At 43.1% G+C, this 27,566-nt stretch overlaps 1 pseudogene across 1 annotated transcript in view; it reads right to left on the bottom strand.

Moving 5' to 3' along the window:
- The window catches only part of LOC129493045 (small ribosomal subunit protein eS17-like), a 145,626-nt pseudogene that overhangs the window by 90,530 nt on the left and 27,530 nt on the right, over positions 1-27,566 (bottom strand). The window contains exons 3-5 of the transcript XR_010114485.1: positions 20,838-20,893; positions 12,493-12,613; positions 11,910-11,983 (exon numbers count right to left, since the gene is read on the bottom strand). The product of XR_010114485.1 is annotated as a small ribosomal subunit protein eS17-like (transcript). The remainder of the gene's footprint in view (positions 1-11,909; positions 11,984-12,492; positions 12,614-20,837; positions 20,894-27,566) is intronic.

Raw genomic sequence — 27,566 nt, 5'->3', positions numbered from 1 at the left:
TTCCATTTTCTGATAGGCTTTGGCACAAGCGACATTCAGTAAGCATAGCTTAAAGCTTAATGGGTCTCCTGCTGAGTTTCCTGGTGGAAATGTTCTCCCTTTAGAAACTAGGACTTCTAAACCACAAAAGCCTGGGAGTGTAGTAAGAAGCATAAATTCCCTACATTGGTCACTTGAAGTAATATAAGCCGGGCTATGCCTATTTCTACTCTTTGATTTCCAGACTCGTGCTTGCTATCTACTGGGGACACAGCCCCAGGGAATGGTTGTTGATTTAGGACATATATATTATGCCTGGAGGACAGTGCCCATCTTCACAGCTTATCATCTCCAAGCTGGGTCCTCAGTGGCTAGTAAGCAGCTGTTTTTTCACTCTATCAGATCTAAACTTCTGAGTGACAGGACGTGATAAGGCCAGGGGATACCACAGTCAAGGGCCCACTGCCACACCTCCTTGTTTTTAACTGAGTTCTCTATCTCTCAATCCAATGCAGTGCTACATGGGATCCTACGTCCGTGAGTCAAGCCTTTTGAGAGTCATACTGGCAGATTATTCCAGACAGAAAAGGGAACTTGTATCTGGTGTACATGTTGATTCAGTCAACACGAAACACTGCTCCTTCTGAGATGAGAGGGTTCCAATGTAATCTCTTGCCACCAACTGGCTGGTTGGTCTCCACAGAGGATGTGCTGAATCAGTGGCTCAGTACTGGTCTGTGTTCCTACGAGGCTGGACATACAGAGTGGCAGATCAGTCTTAGTAAGAGGGCACCCATGCTGTTGGATCTATGCCTAGCTGCCATCTCTGCTGCCACGGTGTGAAGTCCATTTGTCAGCATCAGAGTGACCAATGACTGACGTCAACTGGCTGGGTCCTTTTGTTTACTGGGTTGTATGCCTTTTCCCTGGAAGATGCTCTCTGTTGAGCATTAATATTTGATACAAAGCTTGTCACACATTATGTTCTCTCTCAAAGAGGCTTTCATGCACTTCTTCCCCAGGTCTCTTCAACCCTAATCCTCCAAACTTTCTCCTTCCTGGCTCTGAGTAACTGGACAAGCCATTTTTTACTGACAATGAGCCCACATGTGTTCTTACTGTAGAGCACTTCTCTTTGCACACGAAGTGGGTAAACATGTACACTTCCCAGATCTCTGCTTGTTAGAAGAATTTCTCTTCAGTCTTTCTTTCAGACGACCCCCGAACAGAGCTGTAGTAAGCAGGCCATTTACTGCTTATACCCATATAAAGAGCCAACCCCTCTGTGAACCAAGTTTGGCCTTTTACCTCCTCCATCAGCCAATCCTAGGGGCTCCTGCCCCCACGGAGACACGGGTGTGAGCTGAGGGAGAGACACTAATGCAAGAGTGGCAGGTGAATGGGTCTGTGCCTGCAGGTGCCCAGCCCCAGATGTGGCTCTTTCACCTTACCATTAATTTCTTGTGGGAGTGTAAGATTTTATGATTTGGTGGGTCTGACAGAGGCCAAAGGAGTTCACTGATGTATGTCATTCAGGTCAGCCTCCTGGAGCCTGGAGATGGGTGGAGAAGTGTAGACAGTGGATTAAAGGCAGACAGAAGATACTCAGGTCGCCCCTAAATCCTGCCCACTACAGGGGCAGAGCCCTGGAAGAAGAGCAGAACTTGTGTTTCAAGTGGGTAGCTCATTCCAAATAATTCTTCCCAGATTAATCAATCAGTAAATGATGTCCACCTCCCAGGAATAGAATGAGTAAAGGGGCAGAGAGGTCAGAAGTATCCTTAGGGAAAATTCCTCTTAATGGAAACCCAGAAGGAAAGAAGCATTCCTGCTCCAGTAAGCACGATGGATCCGGTTCTCCAGGCCCAGAAGAACTAAATGCAGCCTCATAGGGGAGGTCCCATTAACAGCTAGAATGTCCTAGTGCTGTCCAGCTCCAGTGCTGTCCAACAAAACTTTCTGTGGAGATGAAAACGTTCTAAAAGTCTGTGCTGTCCAGGAGAGTCACTGGCCACATGTGCTTACTGGGCACTCTATATGTGGCTACTGCGAAAGAGGAAATTAGTTGTTTTAGATTTAATTTTAATTTATTTAAACGTAAATAGCCATACGTGGCTAATAGCTACTGTATGGGACAGCACAGAGACTAGGGAATGTGCAGGCACTGACTTTACAGGTAAACACCCTTAGACCCCAATCACACCTTCCCATGGAGCTAATGAGAGCACAGGCACTTTCACCTAAATCCAGTGAAACAGGCTTTTGAGTCATACAGGCTGCACGTCACTGCTCACCAGCTGTGTGATTTCAAGCAAGCACTTTACTCTCTGAGATTCAGTTTTCTTATCTGTGAAATGAGAATAATACTGTATAGGGCAGTTGTGGATATTAAAGAGAGAACACCTGTAAGATGTCTGGTCTATAGGGGTCATTTTATTAACACCCCCTCATACCAGATCCCAGCCTCAACTTTCTAACCTCTACGTTCTTCTACTTCTGCTTTTCCTTAGTGAATCCCTAAAATATCAGCCAGTTCTTTAGTCTGAGCTTGCTATCCCACTGTAGAAGAAGAAAGTCAACAGGGCTTCCTGCTTTGCATATTCATATTTATTGACCTCAGAGAACTGGAGACATGGATCACTTAGAATATGAAATAGAGGGTAGGTACTTTACTTTTTGGGGAGGGACGAGTGGAGTTCATTCTATCATCTCATAAACATAGCATTACCTTCTACATCATCTGCAGTTTATCCTAACAACAGAATTACTTAATCAAAATCAGCAGGCTCATTACATCAGTGGAAGTGAGATTCTCACCTATTTTTGCTGCCAGATCCTGGGAGTAAGAGATGAGAGGCTGAAACTCTCAGTTGAGAGCCCTTGTTTTAGAATTACGTAATTCCTCATGGGCAAACAGCCAGAGCCAAATTTGGCAATTCACCAGGGATCACTGGAGGCCGACTTCTCCTCCGTTCGTTTGGCTGCTTGGCGAGTTGCTTTTGTTTTGGTTTGGAATGTCATAAATGATGTGAGCTGTGCGAGTATTCTCAAGTCTGCCTTTTGGCCTGTTGTTGCGGGGAGGAGAGCGCTTCCTTTGTTTTTGGAGCTCTGTAATGATCTTGTTATTTCTGCGGCAGGAGGTATCGGGAAGTTCAGAGGTTCCAATTTTAACCAAGCTCCACTAAGAGTCCCTCTGATGAATTTGTGTTTTAATTTTTTATCCTTGTCTCAGCACCAGACATCATATACACAAATAAAATGTATGAACCTGGCCTGGGGATTGGGAGCTGAGAAGCCTTGCTGAGTTTCAGGGATGAGTTTTAACATCAGAGCCTCCTCATCTTTTTACTTGTTATTACCTATGCAAAACCCTGTTATGAAGGCACAAAGTAGGTCAGGCCCAGCTGTACCAAAACAGAACATAGTGAAGGAATTATAAAGATATCCGTAAAAGCCTGTCCCGTCCATGATAAGACACACTTTCACAGGTTTTCTTTTGGCGGTAATCCTGCAAGTCAACCTCATGTCAGTGAACTAACTCTTCTACCTTTGTCAAGAGAGTAGTAGTAAGCCAGTGTTCCTAACAATGTTTTGTGGAAAAGGGCAATGTGTATTTATGGTAATCAAAAGCACTGAGAACCTAGAGAAACTTCTATCCCAGTCTGATGTACTCTTATGAGACTTTCTGCTCTTTCCAGGGGTTTGTTTTTCATGAAAAATAATAAAATAACTTTCATTAGTTCCCTCTCAACTCCTAAAAATCACTTTGTACTATTCTTAAAAAAATAAAAGAGTGTATGAACAGAACACACCAGCGTATCTTCAGATTACCTGCATTTAAATAGCTCTACCAGTTTGCAAACCTTTCTGGAAAGATGGGGAAAAAATTTTAGGCAACTTGCCATCTTAAAATGAGCTAAAGTTAAATCCCTAGAGAAAAAGAGAAAGTGGGAAGAGTGGTAGTCCCAATGCCTTCAAAGACAAATGGAATTAATTAGGGCACAGAGCAAGCAAAAAGAAAAGAAAAAGTCATGTTCTAACTATAGTAGGGTGTTTTTCTCTCCAGAGGTCTTTCTCCAAGAGAAGTCCACATTAGAAAACATTTATCTCATGGAACTCCAGTCTTAGCAGTCCAGTGTAGAGGCTCCAAATCTGCTTATCTGGGCAGAGAGGAAGCACGTACTTCATTCCTTGTTCTGAAAAATGCCGGTAAACCAGTGGGCCTTGTTCCTGACCTGCTGTCCTTGTCAATAATTATAGATTTCCTTCTCGATATCTGTTTCCCCACCTCCATTCAGAGGGCCACTTAGAGAGAAAACCAGTTCCTAAAAAGATGCCCAGAAAAATGTGAGTGAAAGGGCTGCTCCATGAACACCCTGCCCACCAAGGGCACAAGAAAATGATGTCCTCTGGTTTCTTCTTTGCCCATCCAGCAGGGTGATCTGAGAGTTTCATTCCACTACAGAGTGAAGATGTTTGCACAGTTCCTTTCCAGCCCCACATCCCCATCCATATCCCTGGTAGCATCTATGTAATCAGATAGCATAGGCAGCACCATCACACCTAGTATTGTCATTCTGAACACCTCTGCAAGATCCCTTTTTTCCTCCCACTGTCACTTCATTCAAAAAAAAAATATGTATACATATAGCCTCAAAGTGGAAAGGAGAGAAGTAGGGTAGATGGCTTAGGTGCAGTGCCCCACTGAACAGCAGAATATCCCCTCTCATGTGTTGGGATCCTTCAGGGACTGCTCTGCCTACAGCCTCTCCCCTTGATCAAGCCTCAGTCTGCCCCTCATGCCCCACCGTGCAGCCTCTTGTCTCTAGAGTCCAAGGTAGTGTCCTACACAGAGATCTAGAGATGTGGTATTATGGAACAGTCCTAGGCTAAGTCAGACATGGATCCCAAGCCCAGATCTCCCCAAAAGTACAATCTTCTGCAAATTACTTAACCTCTGTGAGCCTTCATTTCCTCATGTGGTACGTGTGGATAATAACACCTAGTTCACGGAGCTGGTATGAGGCTCAGAAAAGATAATATACAAAAAGCTTCTAGTTTGGCACACAGTAAGAGCTCAAAAAATACCAGTGCTTTCTTTCTTGCATAAAATAGTCAATGAATCTGAATGAATAAATCAGCCTTTCTTTCCGTCCCTTTCTCTCTCTTTCTGTCTTACACACACACACACACACACACACACACACTTAAGGCAAGACAAGACAAAAGGGACAGAGGAGTAAATGAGAGGAACATATCTAGTGGTACCTAAAGTCATTCAAGCTTCCTAGACTGTAGTGACCTCATCTATAAAATAAGGAGGTTGGGTTGCATGTTTTTGAGGTTTGATGAAAAACTGAATTGATCTGTGAGAAAGAGAAAAGAAGTAAACGCACACAGGAATGACTGTGGGAGGTGGGATCACAGTCTCCAGAACATCTATAAGAATAAGAAGGCTTTCCTGGAGAAGGTGACAGGGATTCCTTCCAACTTCCTCAGAGGCCCCAATCCCAGAGGATGCAGGAAGACATAGGATCTAGCCAGCATAAATGTCACTCGACAAATGGTACATATGCCAGAGGCATCTGAACCAGAGCAACTCCATCTTGAGTAGGGGCTGGATAAAAGGAGGCTGAGACCTACTGGGCTACATTCTGAGATGGTTAGGCATTCTAAGTCATCTTGGCACAAGATACAGGTCATAAAGACTCTGCTGATAAAACAGTTTGCAGTAAAGAAGTCGGCTAAATCCCACCAAAACCAAGGTGGCGATGAGAGTGACCTCTGGTCATCCTCACTGCTACCTTCCCACCAGCACCATGACAGTTTACAAATGTCATGGCCATGTCAGGAAGTTACCCTATATGATCTAAAAAGAGGAGGCATAAATAATCCTCCCTTGCTTAGCATATGATCAAGAAATAACCATGAAATTGGGCCACCAGCAGACCTCAGGGCTGCTCTGTCTATGGAGTAGCCATTCTTTATTCCTTTACTTTCTTAATAAACTTGCTTTCACTTTACTGTATGAATTTGCCTCCCGTTCTTTCTTGTGCTAGATCCAAAAACCCTCTCTTGGGGTCTGGATCGAGACCACTTCCCATAACAGATGGGTAACAAGTTCAGCAATGTACATACAAACAAAATTTCATCAAGGCTGGAAATGCTTCTTCCCCTTTAGTTTCTGTCACAATGGCTGTTGAGCCAAACTACAGGGGCAGAGGCAGGCAGGAGACGGGCATGGAGCGGAGGTTGAAGCAGATCCCCATCATATAGACGCTTTCCTCCAGGCTTGCTCCAGAGTCCAGACTCCTTGAATCAGTCATTCAGAATTTACCCTTCTTTTCTAGCTGACACTGGTGAAATGAGGAAAGAGCTGGGCCGGATATTTTATTATGAGGCATATGAGGGAGTGAAGAAAATACCAGGCACTGGCCAGAATGGGCAAGATGTCTTTCAGGATAGTCGTTATCTTGTACTCGACACTGGGAGATGCCTGGGTGGTAGTCAGAAACTAGGTGGTCCCGGACAACTGCCAGAGACCCGCCCATTCAGTGCCTAGTAGATATTCTAAACAAGCAAAATTTCTTGCATTTCTGGAAAGGGTGTTGCCTTTTATTTAAATTCAGTTTAGTTCAACAGCATTCTTTCCCCCATCTCGTGCTGAGGGTTGCCTGTCCTTGAGGAAAATGAGGGTTGCCTTTGGTGCCTTTAGTTGGTAAATCAAAGACATGGGGGATTTCGTTTCCTCAGCTCCGGGCATGAGAGGTGTCTGTGCCTGCACATGGAAAAGCCAATGCAGCTGGACTGTGCTCATTTCTGCTGCAGACAGATGGCTCTGCACATACCCTCATGGACACTGGGCTCTCCTCTATCCGGCCAGGATCACAGAAAATAAAACCAAACATTATCTGCCTGCAGATTAAAAATAAAAATAAAAGGAGTGGGATTAGGCCTCAAATGTGTTTCCTTCACTAGTAGGGTTCTTTTCTCTGCATTCAACTCAGGGGAAATTGCCATGCAGTCATTATAAAACTGTGAGAGAGAGAGAAACACAAAGAAAATAAAGATTTCTGGTGAAATAAGTATTACAGAGTCCTTTTCCCCTTGTAGCTGTGTGGTAAAAACTGAAAAACTTTTTACAATTTTCTCGAATTATAACTCTGAGTAAGTTCACTCAACCCATTCAACCCATTCAAAACTGCACCCCTCACTGTGACCCCACATTCCAGCTCCGTCCCAGACCGTATCAGCTGTCGGTGTTCCAGTTCCCACAGTCAAACCGTCTGACTTTGTGGGGGGCTAGGCGGCACAAATTTGCTCTGCACTGTCCGGCTTTCTTCGCTATGTATTGAATGAAAGAACAGTTGACAGAGGAGAGTTTGTGTTTCCTCTGAGGTCTCTTCACTCCCCAGTGAGTTTGCAGAGAACCTACAGAGAAACTGGGTCAGGTACTACAAAAGTCCTGCAAAGGTTTACCATCCGGAGGTGGAGAAGAAATACACGTTTTCACCATTTCTGCATTTTTGCCCATCAGTTTACTGCACCCTCCTCAAGCAGATCAGGCCATTGTTGCAGTGAGCACTGATTAGAATACCAAAGCCTAGAGCTAAGCTTTTTGCTAAAAGAGAAGCCGACTCGCAGACTTCGCAGGATTGAGAGGCCCAAGTCTCTGGAGCTAGATGAGCTTGTTTGATTTAGTGGCAGCACCAATCTGATCCTTTAAATTGTTTCCTAGCAGAATGTAACCAGCAAGTTTGAAAGTCAGTCAGACTGTAATTTGCTACTAATTGTAGTTTAAAATGAGCTACTCTGGGCCCACCTGATAGCAAAGCATAAATTCAAGTGGCTGCTCTCAGGATGTCCTTGGATTAAGGTGAGCTTTAGTATGCTCACTACCTGGGCTTCTGGAAATTGGATGATTTCTATACCTATCATACGTAATACCCCTACTCATCAAATTAAGGTAAGCCCCTAGATGATGGAAAAGATAAGAATTGCTCTGGGTGGCATTTAAATTTTAGCAAAATTCAGTGACATTGTGACTAACTGTGCATCTGTGCATGCTTTTTTTTTTTTTTTTTTGGTTACATGAGTGTGTTCTTTAGTGGCGATTTCTGAGATTTTGGTGCACCCTTCACCCATGTATACACTGCACCATATTTGTAGTCTTTTATCCCTTGTCCCCCTCCCACTCTTCCCCCAAAGTCCCCAAAGTCCATTGTATCATTCTTAGGCCTTTGCATCCTCATAGCTTAGCTCCCACATACCAGTGAGAACACACGATGTTTGGTTTTCCATTCCTGAGCTACATCATTTAGAATAATAGTCTCCAATCTCATCCAGGTCACTGTGCAGTTTGCTTCTATCATGCCTTTCTCTGGCTACCCAACTTCTGGGATTTTTCCTGCTCTTTCCTTAGGTCATTTACCCCTTAGGGCCATATCCACAAAATGTGGTCCATAGACCACCTTAGGCTTTTGCAAAAATGCAGACCCCTAGACCCTAATCTTACTCTGATAAATCATAACTTGGCTGTGGGGTAGGAGGCAGTTCCAGGAATCACCATGTAAAATAAGATCCCTGAGGATTCTGATGTACATCCACCTTTGAGAACCACTGCCTCATAGGGAGATTAGAATGATTCATCCCTGCGTTATTTTTAAGTAAAAAAATTGAGCACTTTAAAGTAAAAAAATTGATTGGAGTGAAATGGAAACCAAGAATGTGGATTGGAGTGCTAGGATAAGCTCCTTCGTTGCTCTCCAAGTGCTACCACCGCCCATACTACCGTCCCTCCCAAGCTGGGTATCACAATCCCAGACTGACCAGGTTGGATTCAGGGCTGCTATCAAGATCACACAGCACATTTTGGGGCACTCCATAATCTGACTTTGGTCTCCTCCTTTTCTCTCTCATGCACTCCAGTCTGGTCAGTGGATGTGTTCTGCTCACTTAAGCCATGGTCATGCCAGGCTTTGTGTCTTTGCTCACCCTGTCCCCTCCCATCTACATAGAAAGTCTTGCCTCTGACCCTGACGTATTCTAATCCTACCGTCTTTCCTGTTTAATCCCGTGTAAATCTTTTCCATTCATTTCAGAACACCTTCATCACTCCATTCTCTGAAACTTTACTTCCCCTAGAATAAACTTTTTTTTAAAAAGTTAGCATTTAATTATGACATTTGTGTAAGTTTCATTTTGCCAGCTAGATCCTGAAGTTCTCTGGCCAAAGAGACAGACTTTTTAATATTTCCCTCAGTTTCTAGCACTGAGCACAAAGTAAGTAAAGGGTGTGAATCTAATACTTCCCTTTAAAATTATTGATTGATGGAATGCCTCCCTGCCTGACCAGAAGATTATGTGGTAATTTCGGCCACCCCTATCATGTATGACCTCAGTCAATGGCAACAGTTGAAAGTCAGTTGTATTATAGAAGACACTGAAAATTGGCACAAAAAATGTGCACAGAGGACAGCACTCCACCGGTCATTATCTATTAAGCCTCAACTATATGCCAGGCACTTGGTTAGATGTTGAGAATAGAGTGGTAAGTAAAACACCCTTGCAGCTCTCATGGGATTCCTGCCCTCCTGGTAGAGATAGAGAGTATTCAGGTGATCATAAAAATTAATATAAGTTTGCAACATGATACACATTAGAAAAAAAGGATATCAGGCCGGGCGTGGTGACTCACACCTGTAATCCCAGCACTTTGGGAGGCTGAGGCAGGCAAATCATAAGGTCAGGAGTTCGAGACCAGCCTGGCCAACATGGTGAAATGCTGTCTGTACTAAAAATACAAAAAATTAGCTGGGCATGGTGGTGGGCGCCTGTAATCCCAGCTAGTCAGAATGCTGAGGCAGGAGAATTGCTTGAACATGGAAGGCGGAGGTTGCAGTGAGACGAGATCGCGCCACTGCACTCCAGCCTGGGTGATAGTGCAGTGAGACTTCATCTCAATAAAAAGAAAAAAAGGATATTGTCAGTCCTGTGAGCCCAAGCTAAGCCATCATATCCCCCGTGACCTGTACGTACACATCCAGATGGCCGGTTCCGGTTCCTGCCTTAACTGATGACATTCCACCACAAAAGAAATGAAAATGGCCTGTTTCTGCCTCAACTGATGACATTATCTTGTGAAATTCCTTCTCCTGGCTCATCCTGGCTCAAAAGCTCCCCTACTGAGCACCTTGTGACCACCACATCTGCCCGCCAGAGAACAACCCCCCTTTGACTGTAATTTTCCTTTACCTACCCAAATCTTAAAAAACGGTCCCACCCCTATCTCACTTCGCTGACTCTCTTTTCGGACTCAGCCCTCCTGCACCCAAGTGAAATAAACAGCCTTGTTGCTCACACAAAGCCTGTTTGGTGGTCTCTTCACATGGACGCGCATGAAAGATATCATGCGGGCTCTGAAAGCAAGAAACAGGAGAACCTGTTTCCCTGGGGTTTGAAGGAAGAGAACTGTGCTGGAAACAGAACTTGGAGCCTCCAGGTTAAGACTCTGCAAACCTCCTTCCCTCTGGCTACTCCCACCTCCCATTCTCTAAAAATTAGAGTTGCATGAACTTTCCTTTAGGGGTCCCCAAACTATTAAAGAGCTGCTTAAATCCATGTGGCTGAATTGTGACTGCCAGGTGATTAATCTAATTTATACCAAAATTGGCCAAATCCCTCGGACTTTCTGGCAATAAAATGGGTATGATAATAGAGCCTTGCTAAATCAACACAGTGAAGACGAAATGGCCCCCAATCAGCAGAGCTTTAGCTCCAAATTATTTCTTTGTTAAGAAAGCCCCGCCACCCCCCCAAAAAAATAACGGAATGAAGGGAAAGGAGTGTGTGTGTAAGCAAGAAAACAGTTATCCCTGTTCCAGTCGGTTCTTAATAAAACTCAGTCACACATTTCAATTTCTCTCTTGTGACTTTCTGTGGGTTGCATTTTTTTTTTTTTTTTTTTTTTTTTTTTTTTTTTTTGAGATGGAGTCTCTCTCTGTCGCCCAGGCTGGAGTGCAGTGGCCTGATCGCGGCTCACTGCAAGCTCTGCCTCCCGGGTTCACACCATTCTCCTGCCTCAGCCTCTCGAGTAGCTGGGACTACAGGCGCCCGCCACTGCTCCGGGCTAATTTTTTGTATTTTTAGTAGAGACGGGGTTTCACCGTGTTAGCCAGGATGGTCTTGATCTCCTGACCTCGTGATCCGTCCGCCTCGGTCTCCCAAAGTACTGGGATTACAGACGTGAGCCAACACTCCCGGCCAACAAAGGAATACTTTAAGGGGTTCCAAAAGAATCCTCTTGGGGAAATTGGCCACCTATCAACTGACACAGGGTATTGTTTATTCCTGAATAGCTTTGTCAGCTACAAGCAAATTTAACAAGATAGTTACTCTGAAAACGTAGTATGTAGAAAATGCAATAACATATGGAGACAGAGATGTGTTTTATTACTTTTCTTTTCTGTCGCTTACAGAAAGTGTGCCACATGTGTCTCTTGAGAGTGTGTGGGAAGGTATGGAAGAGTGGGGAGGAGGAGATTCCAGAGACGCTGGCCACTTAATATAGCCCTATTCAGTCAGATGGCTTCTATTATGCAAACTCACAAATTGAAGACATTTTCTGTCAACCTTTAAAACATGGGATTCAAAACAGCATCGTCGTAAAACCCAGAAGATTTAAACAGATAATGCACCTGATTGTATTTAACAAAAAACAAAACACCTTCAGTGAGTAAAACTATGAATGCCTTTGCATTAAATCTGATCTGCTTTGAATAGCCATTTAATTATTAATCAAACCATAAAAGCAAAAGATACCTGTTTTTACAAATAAATACTTTCCCGGTCCACCTGTATGTCTCTCTTCTCCATGTATTTACATATTCTGAACACATTTAGAAGACAGTTTGATAATAAAATGTACTTACATTTTGCTTCTATGTTGCAGGCAGCCTCCTAATGTCTTTGTACATCTGTAACTCATTTTCTACTTGCAACAACCCTAGGAGGAAGGCAGAAGCTTTACTTCCATTCACGGCTGAGGAAACTGAGGCCCAGAGACGTTAAGTAACTTGCCCAAGGTCACAGAAATGATCATAGGGAAAGACACGATTTGAATCCAGGCTTATGCAAGTGAGTGAAGCCTCTTGACTTCTCTTCCATATTCCCTCTCTAAGACTTATGAAGAGGGATGGCTGGTAGTAACTGTAATTGTCTTTGAGTAAGTCAAAAAATATATGTTTCCCTAGGCTTTCCATGGGCTAATTTTTAAAACTCTTGTTTAGCTAGATAGTTAATGATGCGATAATCCAAGTTAACTTACAGCAAACTAAATATCAGAAATAAATCACAGACCACTAATTTGTACAACCTAAGCCAGAATTTGCAATGAAAGCAAGAGGGAGAAAATGTTTGAGAAAACCATCTTCAGAGGAAAAAGCAATAAGTTAAAATTAACTCCCTGAGGTAAAGACTCTTTGCAATTTACACAAGTGCTTGGAGGTGACTTACAATTCCCAGCCTTCGTTCAGATCTGAGTTTAAAAGTGCTTCTTTTAGCAGCTCTTGCAGGATAAATTATGACTTCAAAGCAGAAATGTCTCCATTCACAAAATGGGTCGCTGACAAGAGCTCTAGGGTGCAAAGAAACTGTAACGAGCAAGGAAATATGGCAACAAGAAAAATGAATTTGTACCCTAGGTTCTGCCTCCTCTTACCTGTTTTACGTGTTATAGCGAGCCTCATTCTGCCTCTCATCACAGTGGGAGGAGTATGAGAAGGGGAGCTACTCAGTTAAACTGGATGGGCCTGGTCTTCACAGAATTACACTGGAAATGGCAGAGGAGCCTTCCTCTTCTTCTGAAGGCCTGCGTAGCTTTTGCAGTGAGAGCTGCCATGCTGAGGCCCTGTCATGGTGGTTGACCAAGACTTGAAGTCCTTGCTCGGGGCTGGAAGTCTGGGCCCAAACCGACATGGAAATGCCCTAACATGGCTTCCTGTGAACTCCTCCTGAAACTGGAGATTCTAGGGCAGCTGGGAATCCATGGAGGCCTGTGTCAGGCCTCTGAACCCAAGCTAAGCCATCATATCCCCTGTGACCGGCACGTATACATCCAGATGGCCTGAGGTAACTGAAGAATCACAAAAGAAGTGATATTTAAATGGCCCGTTCCTGCCTTAACTGATGACATTCCGCCACAAAAGAAGTGAAAATGGCCAGTCCTTGCCTTAACTGATGACATTACCTTGTGAAATTCCTTCTCCTGGCTCATCCTGCCTCAAAAAGCGCCCCCACTAAGCACCTTGTGACCCCCCCCACTCCTGCCTGCCAGAGAATACCCCCCTTTGACTGTAATTTTCCTTTACCTACTCAAATCTTATAAAACAGTCCCACCCCTATCTCCCTTCACTGACTCCCTTTTCGGACTCAGCCCGCCTGCACCCAGGTGAGATAAATAGCCTTGTTGCTCACACAAAGCTTGTTTGGTGGTCTCTTCACACAAACGCACGTGAAAGCCTGCAGCTACTTTTTGCTGTCTGAGTTGTCCATCTCCACCTCCAGGTGGGGTTTTTGTCTGCAAAGCCAGCGTTGACACTTTCAAATTGCACATACAGAAGTGACTTTAGAAATGCCAGTGTTTCAGTCTAAGGATGAAGGAAGACACTGTTTCATGGAGCAGGGAAGCCATCTGCGTGATTGGAGGCAGGAGCCTGGGGCATATGGGGATACAGGTGATGGAGCAGAGCACCAGCAGCATGAAGCACCCAAGAAGAGGGCAATGTTCGCATATGAAGGGAGTAGGCCTATATCACGAGGTACATGGAGATGGCAGGAAGGCACAACCTACCCCCAAGCAGGTGGTGAGGGAACCTGGGAGCCACAGCCAACCAGGAAGGATTAGGTGACGCCATTGCTCCACAGGCTCAGCTCTGCTCTCTTCAACTCAGCAGGAGTCCTTAGCCAGTAAGCCGTGGAGATGGTGGAAGGACCCTTGCTGTGGTGGCTCTCTGGGCTTTGCCTCAGTGCCCACCCTGGCACTGAAGCACTCTTTCAGGACCTGAACACACCTGGGACTCAGAACTCTTGGCTGAGGCCCTGATGTCTTATCTAGACACCCTCCCAGGAGCCTAAACTCTTTCTCCTACCATTATTCCCAGAAAGAAAACTTGTATATGGTGGCAGGGATAAAGAGGGAAGGATGTTGGGTGCCAGAGCTCTGTTTCTTGACTTCTTTTTTTTTTTTTTTTTTTTTTGAGACCGAGTCTCACTCTGTCGCCCAGGCTGGAGTGTGGTGGCGCAATCTCGGCTCACTGCAAGCTCCGCCTCCCGGGTTCACGCCATTCTCCCGCCTCAGTCTCTTCGAGTAGCTGGGACTACAGGCGCCCGCCACCACGCCTGGCTAATTTATTTTTTTGTATTTTTAGTAGAGACGGGGTTTCACCGTGGTCTCGATCTCCTGACCTCATGATCCGCCCGCCTCGGCCCCCCAAAGTGCTGGGATTACAAGCGTGAGCCACCGCGCCCGGCCTTTCTTGACTTCATGATTCAGAGAAAATCTGTGAATGTTCCCAAGAAATTATGTCCTGTTGGTGCTACTTGATAAAATGAATAATTAACTCCAGATCACGCTTTATGCCCAATGCTTTAGCTAATCCTCACATCCTGCCTGTGAGGGAGGTAATTTTTGTAGACAAGGAAATGAGGTCCAAAGTGGTTACGACTTACCCAGGGGCCTACACTGGGAAGAGGGGAAGAGCCAACAATCAAAGCTTGACAGTTTGCTCGCATGTTGTATATTGTATCTCTTTTCCTTTTTTCTTTTTTTGAGACAGAGTCTCCCTCTTTTGCCCAGGCTGGAGTGCAATGGCACAAACCTAGGCTCACTGCAACCTCAGCCTCCCAGGTTCAAGCAATTGTCCTGCCTCAGCCTCCCAAGTAGCTGGGATTACAGGCATGCTCCACCACGCCCGGCTAATTTTTCTATTTTTAGTAGAGACAGGGTTTCGCCATGTTGCCAGGCTGATCTTGAACTCCTGACCTCAGATGATCTGCCTGCCTCGACCTCCCAAAGTGCTGGGATTGCAGGGGTGATCCATCGCGCCTGGCCATATATTATATTTCTTCCAAGACTTGCTGAATATTTTCTGCTCACCTTGCAGAGCTTCCTCCTGCTTCTCTTCATCAGAGGTCCAGCCTTGAGGAAGGTGTCACTGGGCAAGGTGGTGAAAGAATGTGATCTGATTCATGAGTTAGTACTACACAGCAGCTGGTGTGATGGGAAAACCCCCTCTCTTATAAAAGGAAGCAAAGAGTTTCTCACCCGTAGTTAAAATTTCTCTTCCCACCACCCCACCTCCCTCTACTTTTGTGGTAAAATAGAGAACGGAACAAAGTCAGCACTCCAACTCTTCCTGCTATCTTGATTCAGCCAGGAAACCATAGTAAACAGACCCAGACCTCCCAGGAACAGACTATTGACAAGAAGAGTGGACACAGTTAGCTGGGAACCCAGTGGGAAAAAGATTTGGATGCATCAAGAGAAATTAAAAATCAAAACAAAAGTGAGTTCTTTTGTTGTTGCTAATAGAAACAGTATCAAGATGCAGATGGAAGACACCATATGGGAAAAAATAAATAAGAAAAGTAAAGAAGGAGGGAAAATTTTAGCAACTACATCTCTTTCTCTAGTGAAATAACAACCCACTGGGTATCAGGAGAGCTGAGGGGCTGGCCTCTGCTGTGCTTCTAACAGGCTGTGTGACACTGGCCAAGACACTGCCCATTTCTGGCCCTCAGTTCCAGGTTTTGTTCTGGCCACAATCAAAAGAAACCCATTCAACCAATTAATCAACCCAGTGGCACTTGCCTATTGTAAATTGTTCCTACACCTTTATGCCCATAACATACACAAAAGAAAAAGGGCAGGAAGAAAACTGTAATACCAACTCACCCGATTTCTTATGAGAAGATTGTTTGGTTTCAATATCTTTATGAAACACTTTAAAAGCCATCTTTATATATTCACACACACACACATACAAATGCTTTCTCTGCGGGCTTTTAAAAATTTTGTTTGGACTGACATTCAAAACACAATATAGTAGGTGGATTTACTATGAAATTCACATGCACTGTTTCAGTTTTGCCATCATTAAACTGTCATCAGGCAGGATACAAATAGAGCTGACTAAGCATGTAGGCTTGTAGAAAATAATGCATATTTCACTTCCAGGAGGAGCTCAAGTCATTTCCTGCAGATGAAACAATAACTTGAGGACTTATCTTACCCTTTTCCCTCTTTCTGGAAGTTAGTAAATAACATAAGCCCAGTCATAAAATCTGAGATTATGTTTTCAGAATACATTCTCTCTTAGCTAATGAGACTATCGCCTACATTTTAAAAAGTTAAATACACGCAGTATAAAGCAGACAAACGCAGTTGTGTCATCTCGTACCAAAATTTGTCTTCTATAGTTACAGGGAATGGTGACAATTCTCTGAACATTCTGTTGTAAATTTTTGATAGAAGTAGAAAACTTAGGCCAGGCGCGGTGGCTCAAGCCTGTAATCGCAGCACTTTGGGAGGCCGAGGGGGGCGGATCACGAGGTCAGGAGATCGAGACCATCCTGGCTAACACGGTGAAACCCCGTCTCTACTAAAAACACAAAAAATTAGCCGGGCGTGGTGGCGGGCGCCTGTAGTCCCAGCTACTCGGAGAGGCTGAGGCAGGAGAATGGCGTGAACCCGGGAGGCGGAGCTTGCAGTGAGCCGAGACTGCGCCACTGCACTCCAGCCTGGGGGACAGAGAAAGACTCCGTCTCAAAAAAAAAAAAAAAAGAAAACTTAAACATGGTAGCCACTGTGTGGAGGAAAGAGCCGGAGAGACTGTGTCCACACTTTCCACCCTCATCTATAGGATATTAAGTGGAGAAACACGAAGAGTCTTTTGTAACCTTTGCAATGACATGCTCTTTATCTAATGCACTCAGTTACTTAATTAGTCTGCCAATATAAATCTTTAAGAAAACTGTGTGTAAAGTCAGCAGAGGGTCCACGTCCTGATGTTATTTTTTTCCTACTGCTGAATAAATGATTTCCTCCTCCGCCACCACACTCATACATGCGTCCTCATTAGTATGTATGAACTGAGCGGAATAAGCATTGGGAGATTTACACTGTACTGCATTCAACTTAATTAATAAGAAAGGGATCCCATTTCCAGGGGAGAGAGTCAATGTTCACAGGTTCCTACATTCTGCTGTCTAATTAATAAGCCCGTCACACGGAAAAGACTTTAACAGTGCCCTCCTCATTTTCTCTACCTGTCACAACTATTAACTAAACCTTTCAGTGACCTTCAGATGTTAAGGTGCCCTGATCTTTAGGTAGCACCTCCAATGTAATTATGACCTTAATGCCTTACCCAACACTCAACTCAGTCATTCAATGAATATCAAAAGAGGGTCAACCATTGGCCCGGCAGTATGATAGGTACAGAGGATGCAAAAGTGAACTAGGTACAACCTGATTTTCAAGTAAATTTCAGTTAAGTAGAGGAGACAGGATATAAAAAAAAAAATCAAGAAATAGGGAGATTTCTGAAGTAGGGGGCTGTATGCACACATTTCTTTTTTTTTTTTTTTTTTTTTTTTTTGAGACAGAGTCTCGCTGTGTTGCCCACGCTGGAGTGCAGTGGCACAGTCTCGGCTCACTGGAAACTCTGCCTCCCGGGTTCACGCCATTCTCCTGCCTCAGCCTCTCCAAGTAGCTGGGACTACAGGCGCCCGCCACCACGCCCGGCTAATTTTTTGTATTTTTAGTAGAGACGGGGTTTCACCGTGTTAGCCAGGATGGTCTCGATCTCCTGACCTCGTGATTCGCCCACCTCGGCCTCCCAAAGTGCCGGGATTACAAGCGTGAGCCACCGTGCCCGGCCTGTATGCACACATTTCTAAGAGAGCCTCAGGAGATGGCAATAGGAGAGTGGGGCATAGAAGGAAGGCAGTCAGAGAAGGTGTCACAAGGAGCTGATATCTGCACAACGACTTAAAGGACAAGTGCCCACCTCCCTACAAGACTGAGGCAGGTTCACCATTGGGTACCCAGCACCCAGCACAGAGCAACTGCTCAATGCAATTTCCTGAATTAAGTTTGCCAGGCAAGGAAGAGTGTGACAGCATTTCGGGGGGTGAGGTGGGTGCAGTACACGGGCGAGGGCCAAATGGCCTTAGTGTGTTCTGAGAATCACAAGTAATTTGTTATAATGGAGAATGTGGTTTGAGCAAAGAAGTGATGAATGAGGGGGCTGGCAAGGGATTATAAAAAACTAAGCTGATAAAATTGGGTAAAATAAATGGCCATCGTCCAAGAATTTTTACTTAACAAAAACCTAGAAGCATAGCAGTGCTCATGTTAACTTCACACAAAAACAAGCATAATATGAGAAGTGCCTGGATAATCATCTGGTATTGTTCCTTGACTTGTTTGCATAGAAAAAAAAAAAAAAAAAAGCCAGGTGTCTCAACAATAAAATATATTTCTTTCGGTTTGGAATGGCGAAAAAGCTCTGGAGATAAATAGTGGTGCTGGTTGCACAACAATGCCAGTGTACTTAATGTCACTGAATTGTACATTTAAAATGATTAAAATAGCAAATTGTATGTTATGTGTATTTTACTACAATAAAGTATTTCTTGAGTGCCTATCATGCTCAAGACACATAGACTTGCCTAAGAGAATTTTCGTAATGATTGATGTCAAGCTCACTGGCTTCGTTATTTTTTATTGGGATGTAAATACAGACACACAGGTCAAGTATACATCTTGATGAATTTTAATATCTGTACTAATCACTAGCTGGATCAAGATGTAGAACATTTCCAGCAGGTTCCCGCCTGCCCCTTCCCAATCACAAACTTCCCACAAAGCTAACTGCAATTTTGATTTCCATTTGAAAAAAAAATTTTTTTTAAATGTGTTTATCCTCACTTTTTCTTGACTTTATGCAGAACAATCTTTTGACAGATGTTGACATTGCTTTGTATTTTGTTTTGTTTTGTTTTTTTCTTTACTGTGTAACAAATTGGCCACAAACTTAGTGACTTAACACAGCACAAATTCATTATCTATTGATCTTGTCAGGTTAGCAGTCCAGGCATAGGTTAGCTGGGGTCTTTGCTCAAGATTTTGCCAGGCTAAAATCAGGTAGTAGGTTAGGGCTGCTAGCTCATCTGAGAGGAAGAGCCCTCTTCCAAGCTCGCCGGTTGTTGGTAGAATTCATTTCCTTGCAGCTATATTCTGAGGTTCCAATTTTCTTGCTGGCTGTCAGTCAGGCCTCCCAGATGCCACCTTCTCATGCTGAACCGTGGTCCCCTCCTCTACCAACTGGGCAGCTTACTTCCTCACGGCCATTAGAGGAAGGCCTCTGCTGCTGCTTGTCTCTTTTAAGGGCTCACTGTATTAGCTCAGACCCACCCAAGGCAATATCTCTTTTGATTAACTAAAACTCAACTTATTTTGGACCTGAATTACATCCACAAAATCCCTTTTGTCATATAACATAACATAGTGACAGGAGCGATATCCCACGGTATTCACAGTGCCGCCCACACTCAACAGGAGAGGATTATACAAGGTATGTTCCTTATATACAAGGTAGGTACTGCGGGGAGGAATCTTGGGATCTTGGGGCTATCTCAGAATCCTGCCTATCCCAGTTGCTTCCAGTTATTTCACCTGACCACAAATGCAATGAGATAATAATTTCATTATTTAGGACATTCATCATTGAAAATTTAGAAAATGCAGATAAAAGAAAAGTAAAATAAAAATTAATATACTGTTTACTATCATAACCAGATATAATTAGCATTTTAATGAATTTACTTCGGGGTTTTTCCTAAGCATTATAAATATACATATGTAGGTATTTCTAGAAAGAAGATGGTGCTATACAGACTAATATTAGGTAACCATTTAAGTGGAATTTTCAGTCTGGTTATTCATTGTGTTATGGGAGAACTATTTTTATCTTTTGGTTTTGAACCTATTATAGAGTGGCCGTGTGTTTACCTATACAATATGCTAAAATATATAGGTATATATGTGCAGCGTTAAATTTTGCTAAACCAGAATTTAACAATATGTAAACATCAGCAAAATATCCAAAAAGCCCCCTTTCCATGTAGTAAACATGGAGAATATATGGTCCAGGAAGAACCTCCTCAGCTTAAGAGCTGGCACAAATAAGCTTTTATTGGCTAGCAGGAGGTGCAATTAACAAGCAGAACAGTGATGTATATCCTAACTCATTGTTACTAATGATTTTTCTCTTTTTAAATCTGTAATGGTAATTAGAACACTCACAAATACTCCATTTTTCCTTCTCAAAGCATATGTTAAGATTGCTTTTCCTTGTCCCTACATGGCATGGCCTATGTGACTTATCTTGGTCATGAAATGAGAACAAAAATGATATGTCATTCCAGGGCAAAAACATAAAGAATGAATTTGTGATTGGTGATGTCACCTTCGCTCAGCTCTGTAACCCTGTGAGCTGCTTTGAGATGGTGTCTCCATCAGCTGGGTGCCTAGGTGGTCTTGATTAGCAGAGCATCCCCTCCGCTATAAGTTCACATTGAGTGAAAAACAAAATGTCGCTGTGGCAAGCCCCGAAGAGTTGTTTCTTGTTGCAGCATAACTAGCCAAACCTATCTAATGCAAAAACTAAAGTTTGAAAACAACCTTTCTCTTTTTATAAATTAGGGCTGATTCAAATTCATACCTATGAAAAAATTGGTCTCTTATTCACTTGCATTTGAATGGAAGGGAATGGGTAAAGAAAACATGAACGTACTGAGAATGCATGCGGGGGCCTTGTCCTCAGGGTGAAAGTCTTCCTTCATGTGAGACCTGGTGGGAACAGATCGAGAACAGCAGAACAGCAGATTATCACACTGGGGCTGGTAGGCCAGAGGCTGAAGCACCTGTTCACCTTCACATATACTATTCACTGCTAGTTCATCAAATTAGCTAGAAACTAAAATTGAAAGTATCTAAACATATGTTCAAGCTGTTCAACTCTAATTCCACTAAAATCCACTTTTAAAAGCAGGGCACCATATAGAATTACTTTTAAAATATATGAATAGGCCTTTGTATGTACTTTACTCTTTATAGTCATTTCCAGTATGAATTTGCCAAGGGTAGTGCCTTTTGACTCAATGCTGTGGCCAGTTACAATTCCCTGTGGTCAAGACATGTATGGGTCATGATATTTGCTGTTGATACAAAACAAAACAAACAAGCAAACAAAAATAGAAACAGTCCTGTGTTGAGTATGATGAGGTGAAACCAGATTTTTAGCAGAGGTGAAATCAGATTTTTAGCAGGGAGCAGAAGAATGATTTTAGTCAGGTGGCATGGTTATTAGAATTGATATTAAAATGGCCTCCTGATATGGTCTGGATCTGTGTCCCTGCCCAAATCTCATGTGGAATTGTAATCCCTAGTGCTAGAGGTGGGGCCTGGTTGGAAGTGATTGGATCATGGGAGTGATTTTCTTTCTTCCTTTTTTTTTTTTGAAATGGAGTCTCACTCTGTCACCCAGGCTGGGGTGCAGTGGCGCGATCTTGGCTCACAGCAACTTCCGCCTCCTGGGTTCAAACAATTCTCCTGCCTCATCCTCCCAAGTAGCTGGGATTACAGGTGCCTGCCATCATGCCCAGGTAATTTCTGTATTTTTTTTTAGTAGAGACAGGGTTTCATCATGTTGGCCTGGTTGGTCTCAACCTCCTGACCTCAAGTGATCCGTCTACCTCAGCCAAAGTGCTAGAATTACAGGCATGAGCCACTGCACCCAGCAAAGGGGTGGTTTTCTTATGAATGGTTTAGCACCATCCTCTTGGTACTGTTCTCATGACAGTGAATGAGTTCTCACGAGATCTGGCTATTTAGCATGTAGCACTTTCCTCCTTGCTCTCTTGCTCCTACTCTGGCCATGTGATATGCATGCTCCCCCTTTGCTTTTCCCAGGATTGTAAGTTTCCTGAGGCTTCCCCGGAAGCTGAGCAGATGACAGCATCATGCTTCCTGTACAGCCTGTAGAACCATGAGCCAGTTAAACCTCTTTTCTGTATAAATTACCCAGTTTCAAGTTTTTTTTTTTATAGTAATGCAAGAATGAACTAATACACCACCATAGGGTCCATTCCCCCTTTGGGTACTTGTCCTGGTTTTTTTTTCAGGTAGCCACACCTCCCATGAGTCCTTGCCCATTGAAGGAGGCTGATTGTCCTGTTCCCACTGAGGGTGGGGTATGTAGTTCAGGCATAACCTACTCAGCGTGCTCCTCTCCTCTGGCTACAGTGATTGCTTCAAGCATGGATGACACAATATGTGGGCCAATAAGACTGGAGAAGAAATTTTCTGTAACCTCTGAGAAGTATGCTTTCTCTTTTCTGAAAGCTTCTGGAAATGGGCATCTCTCTGGCGCTCTCCAAGGACACATGTGAGAGCAAGTATCTTGAGAAAATGTCAGCAGTCAAATTACCACCATGAGGTAAGGCTCAGTCATAATACCACCTAGGTAAGGCTAGCCTCAGAGGGAATCTGCCATTGTGGTATGCAGAGGAAAAATGGAAAGAAACCTCAGTGACATTGTTGAGTCACTGAATTTTACAATCCAGAGTTTTTTCTTACTTGTAGACTTCTAGATATATAGACCACTGTATGTGCTTTTATTGTATATTGAAGCTACTTTTTGTTGGGCTTCTGATTCCTTATATCTAACATGCTTAAACTAACATAACTAAAGACTGACTGGAAACACAGTTGCATAAAGACCTGGACAGAATGCAAAAATCAGAATGCAGTTGCCCGTTTCAAAGCAATGGCTTTAAGCAGGACATGAATCCAAATGTCCTAAAATGATAGGTTATATGAAGTCATTTGCAGTTCCAATTATGTTGAACAGGATGGTAAATGGTAAAATTTTAGATGTGTTTTTTTTAGAGGTTTTGTTGGGTAAAGAGGTGTAATCAGGAAGGGAATCGCAGACAAAAAGGAGAGAACAAAGATCTGATGATAATAATAGCTAATGCTACATTACATCTGCCATGTGTCCAGCAGTGTTCAAGGCACAGGACGTATTTTCTCATTTGCTCTTCCTAATAGTCTTGCAATACGAGTATATTTATCCCCACTTTTTACAAAGAAGAAAATAGAGGGACCAGAGGTGCCCATGCCATAGGACCCACAGCTAATAAGACCCGCAATTCAAGCCACAAGTTCTGGCTACAGTGCTGGCACTACTACCCTCTGCTGCTTTTGCCATTTCGGTCCTTTAAGGCTGATGTAGAAGTATCCAGCTATTGATACTGAATATTCCCTGAGTATGCTTTGTTTGTAGCATCCTTTAAAATCCAGCAGAAATACCTAGGATTCATCTGGATGAAACAAGGTGTTTAGACAGGGGTGTACCTGGCAGAACCCACATAGGCATTGTTTGTGAATGAATTAATTATGCCAAGGAATTAGGTAAGCAGAGGGGGTTCTCCTGCCAGTTGCTTGCTCAGACTTCACCTCCACCTACTTACCTGGTGATTTTATTGAGAGCCAAAGTTCCTTTTTGTAAACAGATTCTACATTTCTTCCTCATGCCTTTCTACAGAAAAGGATGTTACATTAGGATGAAAAAAGCATCTATTTAAAAAAAGGATGCCATTTTGCTAAAATTGTAACATTGTTGGTTAAACCTAATGCAGCAGTAAAACTAAAGAAAACAAAACATAAAAGAATGCCTTAAAAATTCTGGTGGTAGAAATGGAAGTTCTCATCATTTTCATTGAAAATGCGGACTGAGCTCTACGAATTAATGGAGAAAGTCTTTATTAAGCTCCTTCTGCATTGCCAACAATGTTGTGTATAAGATAAAGTAGGAAAAAAAAAAAAAAACGCATACAGATGGTTACTATTTTTAAATATTCATTTCTTTTACTTCTCTGTATTTCTCATTCTTTCCTCCTTTTCCAGTAAATCTCTCCCACCTCACCCCCATTCTAGCACAAGATCAGATCTCTACTCAATTGGAAGAGACACAGAAAAGAGTGGGAAACAGGGCAAACCACAAGCTTTTGTGTCTTTGTTTTATAAAAGCCTAAACCCTTGGGGAAAGAGATTCTCTATTCACATTCTAAAGAAACAGGAATGGAGAAGTTCCTCCAAACTCCAGTTCCCTGGGCTTGGGGAAGGGTGGAAGAGGCGGAGGTCTGGGACCAGTTTCAAGAGTAGAGAGGAATTGTGTCCCGCATTAAGCAGCCCACTAGGAAGCCTGCCAGCCTGGAGAGGGATGGCTACATTGTGCACATTGACAGAAATATAAGCAGCCTTCACAAAGATTCCTGGGCTCACAGCATGACATGGGAACAGCAGAAGATCATTAAAACTGAGGACAGAGATGACAAGCTCTCAGGCCTACCCTGTGTGCAGTAACAGAGGACCCAGTGTCTCCAACCTCCTCACCACTCGGCTCTGTGGAAGATGCCAGAACAGCCCCAGGGGAGAAGTTAGATGATCCCAAGACGAGCTAAAATTTTGTGGTGTTTTGCTAGTTGGCTTGTTTTTTCACAGGCACAACAGAATGGGGAAATCATAATCAGATCTTAGGTTGAGATATAGAAAGCAAAAGATGAAGCATTGTTTGCAGATCAGAGTTTGGCATGTGGATCTCATGGCTGCTGCAGGAGAATGCAGCAATCCTGCCATAAGAGTTTAGAATCTTCTGGCCTACAGATTACAGAGGCAAAGCAAATCTGAGAATATCCCAAACAGAAAGTAGCTGAATAATAGAACCTGCGGTAGAAAGAGATAAGATCCTGAGCTGGGAACCCAGTGAAACTCTCCGGAGAAGGTAGAATGTGGCATGGCACCTCAGCAGAGGGTGTGAAAGTACAGATGCACAGGGGAAGAAGCAGGGCTCTCCAAACATTGACAGTGTGAGCAAGGACTCAGAGATGGGCATATGTATATGTATTCAAGAGTGAGGATAAGAAGGAAATGCATTTGATGGACTGAACTGAGGGACTAGTGAACAACTAGATAAATAAACCTGGACCCTTAGAGGGTCTTGAGGGCCTGGCTCAGACATTTGTATGGACACCATAAACAGGACCCCAGCGGAAAGCCTCAAACTGGACTGTGAAATGATTTTTAAAACAGCATTCTAAGATTAACATAAAGTCACTATGATAGATTATTGATAGCTTGTGAAATTAGAACTAAGCTGAGTATACGGGAGGCCATTTTAGTATCTAGGAGAAAAGGGAGGTGAAGGCCTGCATTAGGGATAGATGGAGAGGGAAATGTGTACAAGAAATAGTGGAAGAAAATGTTTTGAAGAATGGAATTCACTTTGGCAAGTTGGAATTATTACTTTAGCATGCTATTTAGCTGAGCTCACAATCAACTGATCACACTGGGGATGACGGTTTATTTAAGTAATATTACAGGCAAAAATGGTACAATATATTTCAATTTGCTATTTTAAGCTGCTGTTCACCTTAGCCCCTTTGACAATGTGTTGTCTTGACTAGGTTGAGAAAGAATTACAGAAGTAAAGAGGAAACAAGTGTTTGCAATCTCATAATATTTTCATTTTTATAATGTTTGGTGCCAGTGCTGTTTAATGTCTTCTGATACATTGACACATTGTTCCATGAAGCAACTATGAGGACGAACGTGTCTAATTGCAGGAACAAAGTCACCTTAGAGTAACTGAATCTATTAGTCCTAGGTAACTAAGAGAGGATTTATGAAGAAACAAGATTTGTGCAAAAACTGCCTCTAGAACATAAAATACATTCAAATCGTATGCAGGAAGTTGCCTCAGCAGCTTAGCAGGGTCTTTGGATTGAAAGTCCTCACTTCAAATCCCAACCCTGACGCTTAGTAAATGTGGCCTTGGACAAGTTACTTAAAAGACTAGCCCTAGGACCTTGGTGCAAATTAGAGACAGGTACCCCTTTGGGTAGATGAAGTCCTAGGAGACTGGAGGGGTGATTTGTGACTCACTCCCTTGAATGGGCACCTATGCACAGTATGCAATCCACATAACTGGATACAGTGGCTCTGTTACTTGAAATCTGCATTTTCATTTCTTCTTTGTATATTGAAGAAAATAATAGTATCTGTCTGATGGGGCTATTTTGAGGACGTAATTGCTATAGAACATGTACAGTGTTTCGTATAGTCCTGGCACATTTTAAACATGCTACAAATCTTTACTATTATTATTGCATCATTATTATTAATCTAAATCTCTCATGTTTTAGGGTAGCGGTTGGCAAACTGTAGCTCACAGGCCAAATGGTGCCTACTGCCTGTTTTTGAATAGTGCAAGAGCTAAGAGTCATTTTTTTTTTTTTTTTTTTTTTTTGAGACGGAGTCTTGCTCTGTCACCCAGGCTGGAGTGCAGTGGCGCTATCTCGGCTCACTGCAAGCTCCGCCTCCCGGGTTCACGCCATTCTCCTGCCTCAGCCTCTCCGAGTAGCTGGGACTACAGGCGCCCGCCACCACGCCCGGCTAATTTTTTTGTATTTTTTGGTAGAGACGGGGTTTCCCCATGGTCTCGATCTCCTGACCTCGTGATTCGCCCGCCTCGGCCTCCCAAAGTGCTGGGATTACAAGCGTGAGCCACCGCGCCCGGCAGCCCAAAACATTTTCTAGCTGGCTTTTTATGGAAAGCACTTGAAGACCCCTGTTTTAGTGTGTTGTTTTTTTGTTTTTTCACTAGTTTCAGAATATGTTCTTCAATCTTTTCCAAATTAAAATGATTTTTAAAACACTTGAACACCAGTGAAGATCAAGCTGTTGAAAGAGAGGCATTTTTATCCTTTCCAAGTATTTTGCAATATCTTTCAAAACACTGTCACCTCTTTTCAGGGTGATGACAATGTGCCTAACATTGTCTCCTTCTAACATACGGAGATAGTGGTGGCATAGCACTGCACCAGAGCCCAAGCAAAAGGATGCTTGAAGAGGGTGCCGAAAAGTGTAACTATACGTTAAACAGGTTCAGAGTTGGACGCATATTTTGTATGGACAGGCACCAGGCAAAGTTTGGCTTTCTAATAATGTCAACATGTATAAACACAAAACAACAAGTTCAGTTGATCATTGCGATGTTTTAACTATTTGATGCCAAAAATCCAGAGAATTGGAAACATCTGGATAATGGATTACATTTTTCGCTTTTCATCTAGATTTGGCATTCAGCTTATTTCAGCTAATAAGAACAGCCAAATATTAGCCATGTCCTAAATATTAACATGTGAGAAAACACTCTCCCTTTTGCCTTTCCGAGATAAGCTTGCTGCTTCTGTTTCTTCCTATTCACTACATTGATGGTTTTCTTCTATTTTATCCTCTATTTCTCACCTCTTTTCTTTCCTACTTTTTTCTTCTTAACTTTCTCTAGTTCCTCTAGCACAATCTTTACTGTCAAAACTTCTTAAGAGTGTCTTCTTTTCAATCCCTTTTGTCCAAGGAAGAAAAATGATTTGCTTTATAATAATTGAAATTCTTAATT

This window comes from Symphalangus syndactylus, chromosome 11, assembly GCF_028878055.3.
Source record: "Symphalangus syndactylus isolate Jambi chromosome 11, NHGRI_mSymSyn1-v2.1_pri, whole genome shotgun sequence".
NCBI lineage: Eukaryota > Metazoa > Chordata > Mammalia > Primates > Hylobatidae > Symphalangus > Symphalangus syndactylus.
This window is presented reverse-complemented; position numbering and strand designations above follow the sequence as displayed.